Here is a 12,911-nt window from a genome sequence, read left to right on the forward strand (position 1 = left end):
TGAGCAGCAGTGAAACCACAGAGGGGGTGGGGGAGCCGTCCACCTCACACACTCAAACAGAAAGTGTCACATGCATCACTGTCATGTAGTAAGTACTTTGATCACGTTTTAAAGGGAGAATCTTACCTAAAATCAACTTTGGAAATATTTTATAATAATTAAACTTAAAGCATGAACAAAGATTTAAAGGGCCCATATTATGTTATTTTCTGGTCTGTTTTAATGTTTCCTCATCACAAACAGACATGGAGTTGTGTTTTATTTCATTCACACAACACACAAATCCTGCATACTTAGGCTGTATTTTTCTCTCAAGTAGTAAACACTTCATTCCTCCTTGTGATGTCATTTAATACAGGAAGTACTCCATTGTGTTTTTAAACTCCACACACCTTCACTAGAATCCTTTGGATTTTTTCAGCTTTGGAATTGCCAATCTAAGGGTAAAAGGAGCTGTTAACTTGAAAACTACCACTTCATGACAACAGAGCAGTTTGAGGTTTGGAGATGTAGACAGACTTACAAAAAAGGATTACTCAATAATGTGTGAATGAAACAAAACACAACTCCGGGTATGTTTTTGAGGAGGTAACAGCATTAAAACATGGCTCAAAGCTCACAGGAGTCATTGTTGTGTAATCTATGACATTTAAATCATAATGAACCTGTTTATTGAAAATGATTCACACTTATTATGTCATACTCCACGGTGGGGGCAACAGACAGATTTTCCCATTGACCACGTTGTACTTTTATGAAAAATATTCAAAAGGTAAATTCAGAAATGTTGAACCTGATCATTTCTATTACTCACTGTACAGTATTACAACAGAAACCTGCCTTTTCACAATATTAATTTTAGCTGCTACTATCTGTTTTAGATAATATTGACTCATTGAATGTTATGGTGCCATCTGAAACTCAACAATGCCTAACTTAAAGGGTCGATATTACACAATGTTCTGCTTTATTTTCTAAAGTTGTTTCCTCATCACAAACAGACTTGGAGTTGTGTTTGATTTCATTCACATGTTTAACACTTGTGATGTCATATGGTAATACAGGAAGTGCTCCACTGTGTTTTTAAACTCCATACACCTTCACTAGAATCATTTGGATAATCAGCTCTGGATTTGCCCATCTCTACTGAACAAAAGGTAAAAGGAGCTGTTAACTTGAAAACGACCCGTAACACTGCAGCGGAGCATTTCCTGTATAACCACATGACATCACTAAGTAGAGTAAAGTGTTTTCTGTTTGAGAGAATTAAACAGAAGCATCTAAATATGCAGTGTTAAACATGTGTGAATAAAACAAAACACAAATCTAGGTATGTTTTTATGAGCAAACAATATTATAGCAGATCAGAAAATTATGTAACATGGGCCCTTTATCAACATCAACGAAAAGGTGTGTCTAAATTTATATTTCAAAAGCCTGTAAACGAAGCTACACAAAAATAGAAACTTAAATAAAATCATCTCCAGAATTGTATAAATCTGAATTTTAAAAAAAATCAAGATGACACGTTTCAGTATTAGTCATACTGCACAAAACATCAAAAAATACATTGTGTTTTTAAATGTTTTGAAATTCAGTGTCTTCAGACAGGAAGCGTTGCAGACCATATGCCCCAGATACTCTATACCAAATGGCACAAGTTCACACAACACATCTGTCACACAATAGCTCACAACAGAATCAAAAGCAGAAAAGAAAAAGTACATTTACAAAACATTAACCCGTAATCAACACTAGCAGCTGCATTGTGTATTTATATGTATGATAATGGTGTAACGTAACAAGTACTGTACTTAAAGGTCCTGTATTACACAAAATTGACTCTTGTGAGCTTTGAGTCACGGTAAAATGTTGTTTACTCATCAAAAACATACTTGGAGTTGTGTTTTTGTTTCATTCACACATGTTTGAGTAATTCTTTATTATTAGTCTGTCTGCATCTCCAAAACTCAGAATGCTCTGTTCCACCTTGTGATGTCATGAAGCGGAAGTTTTCAAGTTAATATCCTTTTAGTTGAGATCGGCAATTCCAGGACTGAAATTATCCAAAAACACAAAACACAGTGGAGCAGTGTATTACCACATGACATCACAATGTGGACCAGAGTGTTAGAGAGAAGAACAGTCTAAATATACAGGATTTGTGTGTTAAACATGTGTGATTAAACAAAACTCCAGGTTTGATTGTGATGAAGAAACAACATTACAGAGATCAGAAAATACAATATTGTGGGCCCTCTAACTATAAATTTGAGGTGTCTGTTCTTTACTTAAGCACCTTTTAAAGTGGATATTTTTTACGTTTAATTCACTACATTTGAGAGCAGGTATCTGTACTTTCTACTCCACTGCACTTATTAACTGGACTGAAAAGCATTTATTCTTGTCTGAGACCTGCTGAAAAGGCTGAGGGTTTATTTGAACACATTTGTTGTTTGAGCAAAATATATAAATAAAAACAGCTAGGAAAAAATATGTTTATCAAAATCCTTATCAAAATTATTTCATCTGAAGCTTTATAAGACTTCAGAATCTGCATATACTTTTACTTTTTACTCTTTAAAGGTTCATTCACTACCAAGGACCAGGCCACAACAATGGAACATGCTAAAGATGTTTATTGATGATAGATGAATGTGATGGCTGGATGCAGAATCAGGATGGGGGCTCTGTCTCAGGTGGTCAGCCCAGCCCATTTAGGACCCTCCCTCCTTTTTAGATGATGTCTTCAGGCTGAAGGATGAACAAGAGATCTGAGGTTAGGAGGGGGTCAAAACTGACAGTGTTGTTGGGATAGGCCTGCATACATAAGGCTTCTGGGTAAGATTAGATAATACTTTATTGTCTCCCCTGGGAGAAATTTGTCTTGGGACAGTGGATCACAGCTTTATCAAAAAGACAGGACAACACAACAACAAGAGCACCACACAAACATCCACCATAGAACATAAATAAATAAGAGACCTAATTTGACCACGAGTGACACACCAACAGAACCTTTAAGTCACTCTTTACAGGCAAATCCTTTGCAATCTTGTATCCTATTAATAATCATACACTCCCTAAATCTATGTGTAGTTTTGATTGCACATTCCCCTGACCTATGTGCAGCTTTGGTTGCACATTCCCTTGACATATGTGCAGTTTTGATTGCACATTCTTAAGCCTATGTGCTGTTTTGATTGCATATTCCCTTGACCTGTGTGCAGTTTTGATTGCACATTCACTTAAACTAGTATGTGCAGTTTTGATTGCGCATTCCCCTGCCCTATTGGCAGTTTTGATTGCATGTTCCCTTGACCTATGTGCAGTTTTAATTGCACAGTCTTACGTCTATGTGCAATTTCGATTACACATTTCCCTGACCTATGTGCAGTTTGGATTGCACATTCTTAAGCCTATGTGCAGTTTTGATTGCACATTCCCTAAGCCTTTTACTTTTATTTTTTAACTGCACTACCTGCATTTAGCAGATTCAAGGCACAAAAGAATGTTGTCTCTTCAGTTTACAGTTTAGGACCCTGAATGAAACTGACTGTGAAGAACATGGGCTGGGTCAGATTCCACCTTCCTGCCTTCCCAGGGTAACTGAAGGTGTGGTTGGCTTGAGAGGATCAGGTGGCAGGACCAAGGTGGAGGCTTGGTCCTGCCACCTGAAGGCTTAGTCCAAGGTGGAGGCTTGGTCCTGCCCCTGAATCTCAGTCAATCCTATTAACTCCACTTGTGTGACTTGTGTGGAGGCTCTGTCAAACACTTGTCTCCAAGGAGATGTTATTGCTTTGTCTGGAATGTTTCATAGTTTGACATTAAACCTTTCTACCTTCATGGAGACCAAACCTCACAGTCAGAATGTCACACTGTGGAACTTATCAAGCAAAGCAAATATTTTAACCACAAACTTTTCACCCTGCACCCACTCCAGTGCTTTTTTCTTCAGACCACATTCTTTTATGTCCTGGGATTTTCTGTAAACATGTTAATTGAAATTACTCAAATAATTATTGCTTTCCATGACTATATTTAAACGAACCATATTTTCAAACTTTGATCTTAAACTCCATAAATATGACCTATCTGTGTGACATTTTTAAATCAAAACTTTTACTGATAGCAATTGTAATCCTGATTTATTCTTAAACTGAGTTCTTTCTTTCTTTCTTTTTTCTATTCCACCTTTTGATGTGATGTGATAATACAGGAAGTGCTCCACTGTATTTTTATACCCCTTCATTTAAATCATCTGGAATTTCCCATCTCTACTGAACTAAAGGTAAATGGGAGTTGTTAACTTAAAAAATACTGCTTAATGACATCACAAGGTGGAGCGGAGCATTTTAAGCTTTGGAGATGTAAACAAATTAACTATAAATGATTACTCAAACATGTGGGAATGAAACAAATCACAACTCTGTGTATGTTTTTGAGGAGGTCACGACATTTTAATATGATTAAAAGCTCACAGAAGAATCGATTTTGTGTGAAAGTGAAACTGTAATGCGCCCTATCACCACCAGAGGCCACTACAGCACTGTTACTCTGTGTACTTGACACTTAAACTGTAAGTGAAAGCAGTGGCCTCAGTGTTTGTGGTGCAGTAATCAAGAGTGGATCACTTCTCTAATGTGATTCCCTACCCGAACAAGGCTCAGTTTCACTACCTACTCTATTGCTTCTTTTGATACATCACCATCATCTAGAATCAGAAAACTGTATAGACTCACTGTGTAAAGACAACTTCCTAAACATATTTAATTTGTATGCATTACATGGTGTGTGAGTGGTTATTATGCTATTTTCTGATATATGTTATAATGCTGTTTTCTCATGAGCAACATACTAAGCTGTGTTTAGTTTCATTCACACATCTTTAACACACAAACCCTGCAGATTTAGGCTGAGTTCTTTCCTCAAACAGAAAACACTCTTCTCCACCTTGTGATGTCATGTGGTAATACAGAAACTCTATACACCTTCATTAGAGTCATTTGGATAATTTCAACTGTGGAACTGCCAAACTCTACTGAACAAAAGGTCAAAAGTAGCTGTTAACTTAAACATTACTGCTTCATGACATCAAGCTGTAGGCAGACTAATAATAAAGGGTTACTCAAACATGTGTGAATGAAACAAAACTCAGCTCCAAGAATGTTTTCAGGAGGTAACAACATTACAATATGGCTTAAAGCTCACAAGTTTTTGTGTAATATAAGACCTTTAAGCAGTTTGCACTCTTGCCTCACAACAAGAAGGTCTTAGGTTCAGCCACCGGGTGACTTTTCTGGGTGGGTTTCCTCTAGGTCAGGGGTCTTCAACCTGTAGCTCGGGAGCTACCAATAGCTCTCCATCCTCTTCCATTTAGCACACCAAGAGATTTCTGAATACTATGTATAGTGGATAATAAGTAAAATTTTATTAATTACCATTGTAAATCTATCATTTTGATGCCTAACATGGTGCACTGATAAATGGACAGTAGTTTATGTTTTATCAGCATCTAACTGTTCCCATCTAAGGCTCGCTGTGGCTCTTATATTTACTCAGTTTCTTTGCGACTGCTGAAATTGGCAGTTCTCTGGAATTTTTGCTTGGTAAAGGAAGCTCGGGGGATACAAAAGGTTGGAGACCCCTGCATTAAATCATTCCAGAGCTCTGGCTGTGTCAATATTCTCCGTTTCAAGGCGTGAGCTTCACTACTGCAGCACCACAGACGACCAGTGGGTGGCAGCAACACGCCACCGTGCTCCTAGAGCGCGTGGCGCGCGAGCTCTAAAACTGTCCAAACTTTATTTACGATGTTTTAATGTGAACAATTAGTTAGTATTATAACCTGAAGTGTCAGGCTCAAAGATCCAAAGAAAACAATAACTGAAACAACAGTCAAAACAACAGTTTGTTTATGTTCAAAGCAGTTCTGAAGAAAATTAGCAACATTCATTTGAAGTGACCGTTAAACAGAACGCTTTTACCAACAGCTAACGGAAGCACCGCCGCTAACGGGACAACAGAGAAGCTAACGGGAGCCATAACGGGAGAACAGAGCCGTGCACTGACACAACAAATAAGGCAAACATGTCCACAGGGTGGAGAGCGTTTGTGGAGGAGCGGCTGAGCGCGGAGGCGGAGTCCATAGCGGACTATGAGGAGGAGCTGCGACGCTCCAAACACGAGAAGCAGCGGCTCCTGGACTCGGCTCTGAGGGCTTTAAGCCCGAGAGTCGTGCTCGCCAGAGCCGGTAAGTCTTATGGTTCCTACGGATCCTATTTTTAGCCAAATGGGTGTTTAAAAGTATGAAAAATATAATATGATGTAGAAAAGAACTCGTTAGAATCGTGCGCACGGCTCTAACGGCAGAAGAACCTGCAGGACTCCAAATCACTGCAGATATTGACTCTAACGTATTTAAAACTTAATGGACAGAAAAAACACCCCATCAGCCTTAAAGTAGAAGACTACAGACAAGTCCACAGAGTGTTCATGTCACAAGACTGCACGTGTATGTGTAAGTGTGTATTCTCTTGTCTCCTACAGCTGTCCAGCTCCCCTCTCTGAGCCCTGGTTTGACTCAACACATTAAAGAAGAACGGGAGGAAGATCAGCTGCAAGTGTGAGTCTCAGACACTTTCAAACTGCAATTCTTTATTTTGTTATTCATTCTTCATTCATTCGTCCTTATTATTTTCTATTACAAATATTCAGATTGGGTTTGAATATGTATCTTATATTTTTCAGGTCTGTCCCAGAGTTTAGTGCTGTGAGCATGGAGGCAGTAGAGTCTTTACTGCTTCTACAAAGACAAACTGAGCAGAGAGAGAACACACAGAGACAGGACATCAGAGCAGAGACACACGTCCACTCAGAGACTGAGGAAGATACAGAGCACTCTTCTGACACTGACAGTGATGAAGACTGGAGAGCTCCACTCAGCTGTTCACCTGCACACATGGACACTGATGGAGACCACCACAATCAAGTCCAGAAAAGAGCCAGAAGCCCCACTGCACAAAACTCATATCTGTCCCCCAAATCCAAGTCTGCACCAGAAACCAGAGCCACTGTGAGCAATGGAGACATGTCAGGAAGTGGCAAAGGAGCTGAGAGCAGGAAACACAAGTGCTCTGTTTGTAAAGAGAGATTTGACTCTAAATATAAACTAAAAAAAACACAGGAGAGTTCACACAGGAGGGGAACCATTCAGTTGTTCAGTTTGTAAAAAAAGTATTTGCTGTAAACTGTAGTCTCAAAACACATATGAGGACACACACGGGAGAAACCATTCAGCTGTTCAGTCTGTAAAAAAACATTTGCCCAAAAGGGTAATCTCAAAACACATATGAGGACACGCCATTGACTGCATATATAAATGAATATAGTTAAGGACATAGCTAACACGCTCTTCCAGCTCCCATTGATTTACACTGTAATCTTGGGGCCCCTCTCTCGGTAACTGCTGCTGTGAGCCTCATCATTTTGGTCTTAAAATGTTTTTATTAACGCGCTCTGCATGTTTCTGGTTTTCTGCTGTTTTGTTTGTTTAAAAAATCCCTGTCTATGGGACACACAGGAGAATTCAGCTGTTCAGTCTGTAAGAAAACATTTGTAAGGAAGCATCATCTCACTTCACAAGAGAGAAGATGGAGCGAGATAGAGACCTTACAGCTGATCAGCCTCTAAGAACACGTTTTTTGTCACAAATTCTCTGTATATAGAAGAACACAAAAAAATCCATTCATCTCGAAACCATTTTCGTGGTATTTTTCTGCACTACGATCAGATTTGAGCTGTGGAGTATATCTCATTAATGATTCAAACTAACCACTAAAATAATCAGTTCTTCTTTTTATTTTTTGCAGTTTGTGTTTGTGTAACTTTATTGTACATTTACAGTCATTTTTAGGGAAAACCCTGCTGTTGTTTCAGAAGCATACATTTGTTTCAGTATTATTGTTTATTGTCTGTATTTCAAAACTATATTGTTCTTCAAAATGTGTAATCCGGACAGGCATATTCACCTGTTCATCTTGTTTTTATGAATGTATTTCCTCTATTACAAAATCACATTTGTTTAATGATTTTATTTATTTTTTTGTCTGAAGATATTACTTCATTTTGTTTTTTATTTATACATTATATTATCTTTTAATGATTTGAATTGAAAGAATTTGAATCTGTATATATATGAACTAATAAACCTAGTCAGTTCACTGGTGGTATCTTCTCTACAAGTGTTAACATTACCAAGCACACCCACAGAAAACACTGTTGTCTTAAAAAAAAAAAAAAAGGAAAGGGAACGTGTCAAGTTAGATTCTGAACAATAATTGTTCACTACTGGACTTCTAAAGATTTAAACACATTTGTATCATGACATGTTCAGGACTCCTATTTCTATTAGTAGTTGAAAAAAAAATAGTTAAGGTTTTCCATATTGTTCCTCACAAGTAACAATTTAATGTATGATACTGAATTTTATAGTACCGTATTTTCCACACTATAAGGCGCTCTGGATTATAAAACACATTGAATGGTCTATTTCCAAACATTTTTCACATATAAACCGCACCGGACTTTAAACGAAACACAACGGTTGGATGGCTCAGTTGGACTTTGTTGTGACTCTGGGCTTTGTTCAGTCATGGCGTGTAGGGAGGGTGCTGTCTGGGACCAACGGATTGTCGGCGTGGTCGCAGTGACTCAGTTGTTCAGTTGTGGCTAGAAGTGGTACATTGCACTCGCTTTGTCGGTTCATTCCTCTGTTCCGTTCCTCGTCGGCGTGGAGTAATGAGTGTGGCTGCAGGTGTTTTTGGCTGCGTGGTTGCTGTCTGCTCCGTGTGTGTTTGCGTGCGCTGCGGCTTTGTTGTTTACTGAAGTCGTGCTGGGACACCCGAGTGGACGCGCTCTGGATTGCAGTCGTGTTTTGATGGGGTTGGAGGCTTAAGAGCACATGCTATGGTGCGGAAAATATGGTACTAGTAACTGTGATAATAATATTAAAAGTAATAGTGACAGTAATAGTAATAGTCTAGTATTGCTGGGTTTCAGAAGACATCCCAACTTTTTATGTCAATATTAATTAATACAGATGTGGGGCATTAATAATTAATATTGTCAAAATGCAAAATGATCTTATAACACTGTAATTTCTTTTAGTTTGGTTAGTCAGTAATTGAAAATACCAGGTTCAATATTTGAGACTTTACCTTTTGGATATTTCAAGGCAAAGAACAATGTAATCAGTCAAGCAATCTGGCCCCATCTTCTCAGTGTGGAATGTGAAAACTCCCAATAGAGACAGGATTGTAATGGTGTTTCCATGCTATCCCTTCCTGCACCACCAGTGCGGCGCCACTGCACACTGAGAGAAGCAGCGCCTGCAGGAGCCCTGTGCCTCAGCTCCTGCACGGACAGACTTCTTTATCTGCTGTTCAGCTGGAGCCAGAAAAGAATGAAGCCAATTAGTCCCACGGCTGGAACGAGGTGAGCTCTGAGACGCCACTGTCTGGACCTGCAATAGAAAAAAAAAGCAGCACAAAAAAAAAAGCACAAAAAAGCAGCACAGGTTACAGGCACACAAGTTTGCAAAAACTGAGCCGTTAACATAGGGATTAACTATTTACACCAAAATATTTATTTATATATGTATTATTTGAATGGAAAAAGTCCTCAAAATTTTGCAGCTGGAAACCCTGAATAGAATGAGATATCTAATTTAGTATTATAGTCTTACTTTCCAATTTAATGTATTAGTTTTTTTTAACTGTTTGAATGTATTCCTGACAGTTTTTTTTTTTATCATATTGTGGAGTGGAGTAATACCAGTCCATTTAAGTGAAATTAAGTCAAATTCATATTACTTTGTACAGCAGGGGTCACCAACCTCCATCCCTTTCCAAGTAGTTCACCAAGGGAATTCTGAATACTGTGTATTGTGCTGAATAACGAAAATTAAATTTTAAAAATGCTTATTACCATTGTAAATGTATCATTGTGTTGCCTAACTTTGTGCCCTGGACAACTGAATAATGGTGTATTGTTTTATATTGTTTTATAGGCATCTGACCGTTCCCCATCTAAGGCTTGTCATGGCTAAAAATGAGTATCTCTAAGGCAGCTCACAAGAGGAAAAAGGTTGGAGACCTCTGCTCTAGCCACTCTGGTTTCCCCCACTGACCCAAAACATGCACAGCAGATAAAATCCAGCAGACTCTCTCAAGATTTGGAGTTGGGTCCCTTTTGACAGATTTTTCCCAGAAGCATTGACGAATGGGTTAATTGCAGATGACAAATTTCTCTACAGGAACAACTGATAATACCTTATCTAAAAGGTCCTATATTACACAAAACTTATTTTTGTGAGCTTTAAGTCAGGTATAATACTGTCACCCCATCAAAAACACACCTGGAGTTGTACTTTGTTTCATTCAAACATGTTCTGTTCCACCTTGTGATGTCATGAAGCACTAGTTTTGAAATGTTAGTCTGGTGGCAACACTACTGCTGACTGTCTAATGATATATTTGATCAAACTAATAATAATTTTAAAAAATCAAATTCTATTTACCCAAAACATATTTGCAATATATTTTATATTTCCCCAATCTGTAGTTTTGTTTCATTTTGTTATTATGGTTTTATTTGCCTATAGGATCCAGATATGAGTTTGGTCACCAGTGTGGAGACCACACTGAAATCCCTCTGTATAAAAATACAAAAAGATCATTCTGGATTTGCCAGGCAAGTGTCATTGTTTTCTGCAGCTCTCTGTTTCTCCAGCAGACGCCGCCATTGGCTGTATAGTTTCTTCACTACATACACACTTCATACAGAAGGATGATGACAAAAGCAAGACCACTTCATGCAGTGTTCAGAAACATTCTTTTTAAATGTTGCAGTTACGATGGAAACAGTTACATGAGACTCCCACACACAGACCGTATCTGCTGACAGCCCAAACATCCAGGTCACGTCCTATTAACTCACATTTAGGTCAGTTTGACTCGTGGAGGTAAACAGAACGTTTAGTACCGTTTATTTAAATTATGAGGTTTCTCTTCTGTGTCTTCTTTTGTCATGACACGAACACTTCAAACTTGATTTCGATACAAAGGAATAGACTTGATACTTAATGCAGATTTCGACACCACGCTCATAATAAAACACTCTTTATTTAGACAATAGAATGTGATTTTCAACATTTCATTTATATTTCCATGTGGTCTTATATCTGTGTAATCCTCAGTGGTCCAGGCAGGTTCCATAGTGGTCCGTGGGTGAATACTAGTCTTATACTTGTTCTGTTGCAGCTCAACATCGTTCTAAAGACATTCAGGAAAGGTTCATTTCTGTCCTGTGAATGTTTTTTAATATTGATATCTGCTCAAATGAGTATCTCATTTTGACATAGTTTTCAATACTTCTGACAATCCCAGTCTCTGCTGACCCTTTAAAAATGCAGCATGTACGTTTTCTGTTGGAGGGTTTATGATCACCCAGCTCACAGAGATGTTATTGCTTTGTCTGTATGTTCCACAGTATGGCATTAAACTGTTCTATGTCCTCTGATGCTAACAGTACCAGTGCATGTTTTTCAAGGTATTTTTGAGGAATAAAACAGCCATAATTATATAAATGCTTAAATAAGTTAGATATGCTTAATGACAAACACTGGAACACTCCAGGACATCTCCATGGAGACCAAAAGATACCAGAAAAGTTACGAAGTGAACATGTATTTCCTACATGAGTCAAACTGCATCATTTTCTTCATGTTACACCAATACAGGACAAGATAATGAGAAAAAAAGATAATGGGGAAAAAAGTATATAATATATATATATATATATATATATATATATATATATATATTATTATATTATTAATAATAATAATAATACATATTATTATTTATTAATTTTTTATGTGTAACTTGTATTTCTGTATAAATAATGCTCAAATGCTCTGGGGCAGACACTTGGGCAAGACCAGAATTATAGAGAAAAATAGAGAAATACAATAAATCATATTTTACGTCATGGAATTTACAGATTAACTGTAACCCCCAATTAAATTTATATATTTAAGTGTATTTATAAACCAATAGGTATAAATATTAACATGTACATGGTCAGTGTGTGTGTGTGTGTGTGTGTGTGTGTGTGTGTGTGAACATCGATGTATATTGGATTGTGTGTCTGTATGGTGTATATGTGTATACCAAAAGATTTCAGTACATATTCTTTCCTACATTCATAAAAGATGAGTTTTGTGTTGTTTTCTGTGAATAGTTCTGCCGTCTTGGGTTCTGTTCTACATGTTAATAGGTTTAGGCAAAACAAGTGTTAAACTTCTGCCTAAACCCCTTCGGTCTGTAGAATAATTTTAGTGATACACATAAAATGCATCTTTTTTTTTGTGTTAAATCATTGTAATAGGATGTATGATTATATTAATTGACCAAAGAAAATAAACTAACATATATACATATCAAAGCAAAGTGCCTTTTGTTTCTGAGGTTGGTGTTAATCAACTTAACATACATTTGAAAACAGCTAAGACTGCACAGTTTCCTGTGGGTGGAGACACATGTTAATGACTGCTCTGGTCTCAGGTACAAATGACTTTCATTTATAAATTTTCATCACAATCATGTTATTTAATTTAAATTATAATGAGCATAGAGCAAGAGACCATATAAAAGTCATTCAAATTAAGTCAAAAACAGGACTGCTCTTATGAAGGTGCATGGACTTTAAATGTCGTGTATTACACAAAATGGATTATTGTGAGCTTTAAGCCAAGGTGTAATGACGTTACTTCATCAAAAACATACCTGGAGTTGTGTGTTTTTAATATTTATGTATTTATTTGACAGGGACAGTCCAGTGATACGTAG

The sequence above is a fragment of the Boleophthalmus pectinirostris genome, unplaced genomic scaffold (genome assembly GCF_026225935.1).
Source record: "Boleophthalmus pectinirostris isolate CB_2022bp ecotype Guang Dong unplaced genomic scaffold, ASM2622593v1 HiC_scaffold_7, whole genome shotgun sequence".
Taxonomy (NCBI): Eukaryota; Metazoa; Chordata; class Actinopteri; order Gobiiformes; family Gobiidae; genus Boleophthalmus; species Boleophthalmus pectinirostris.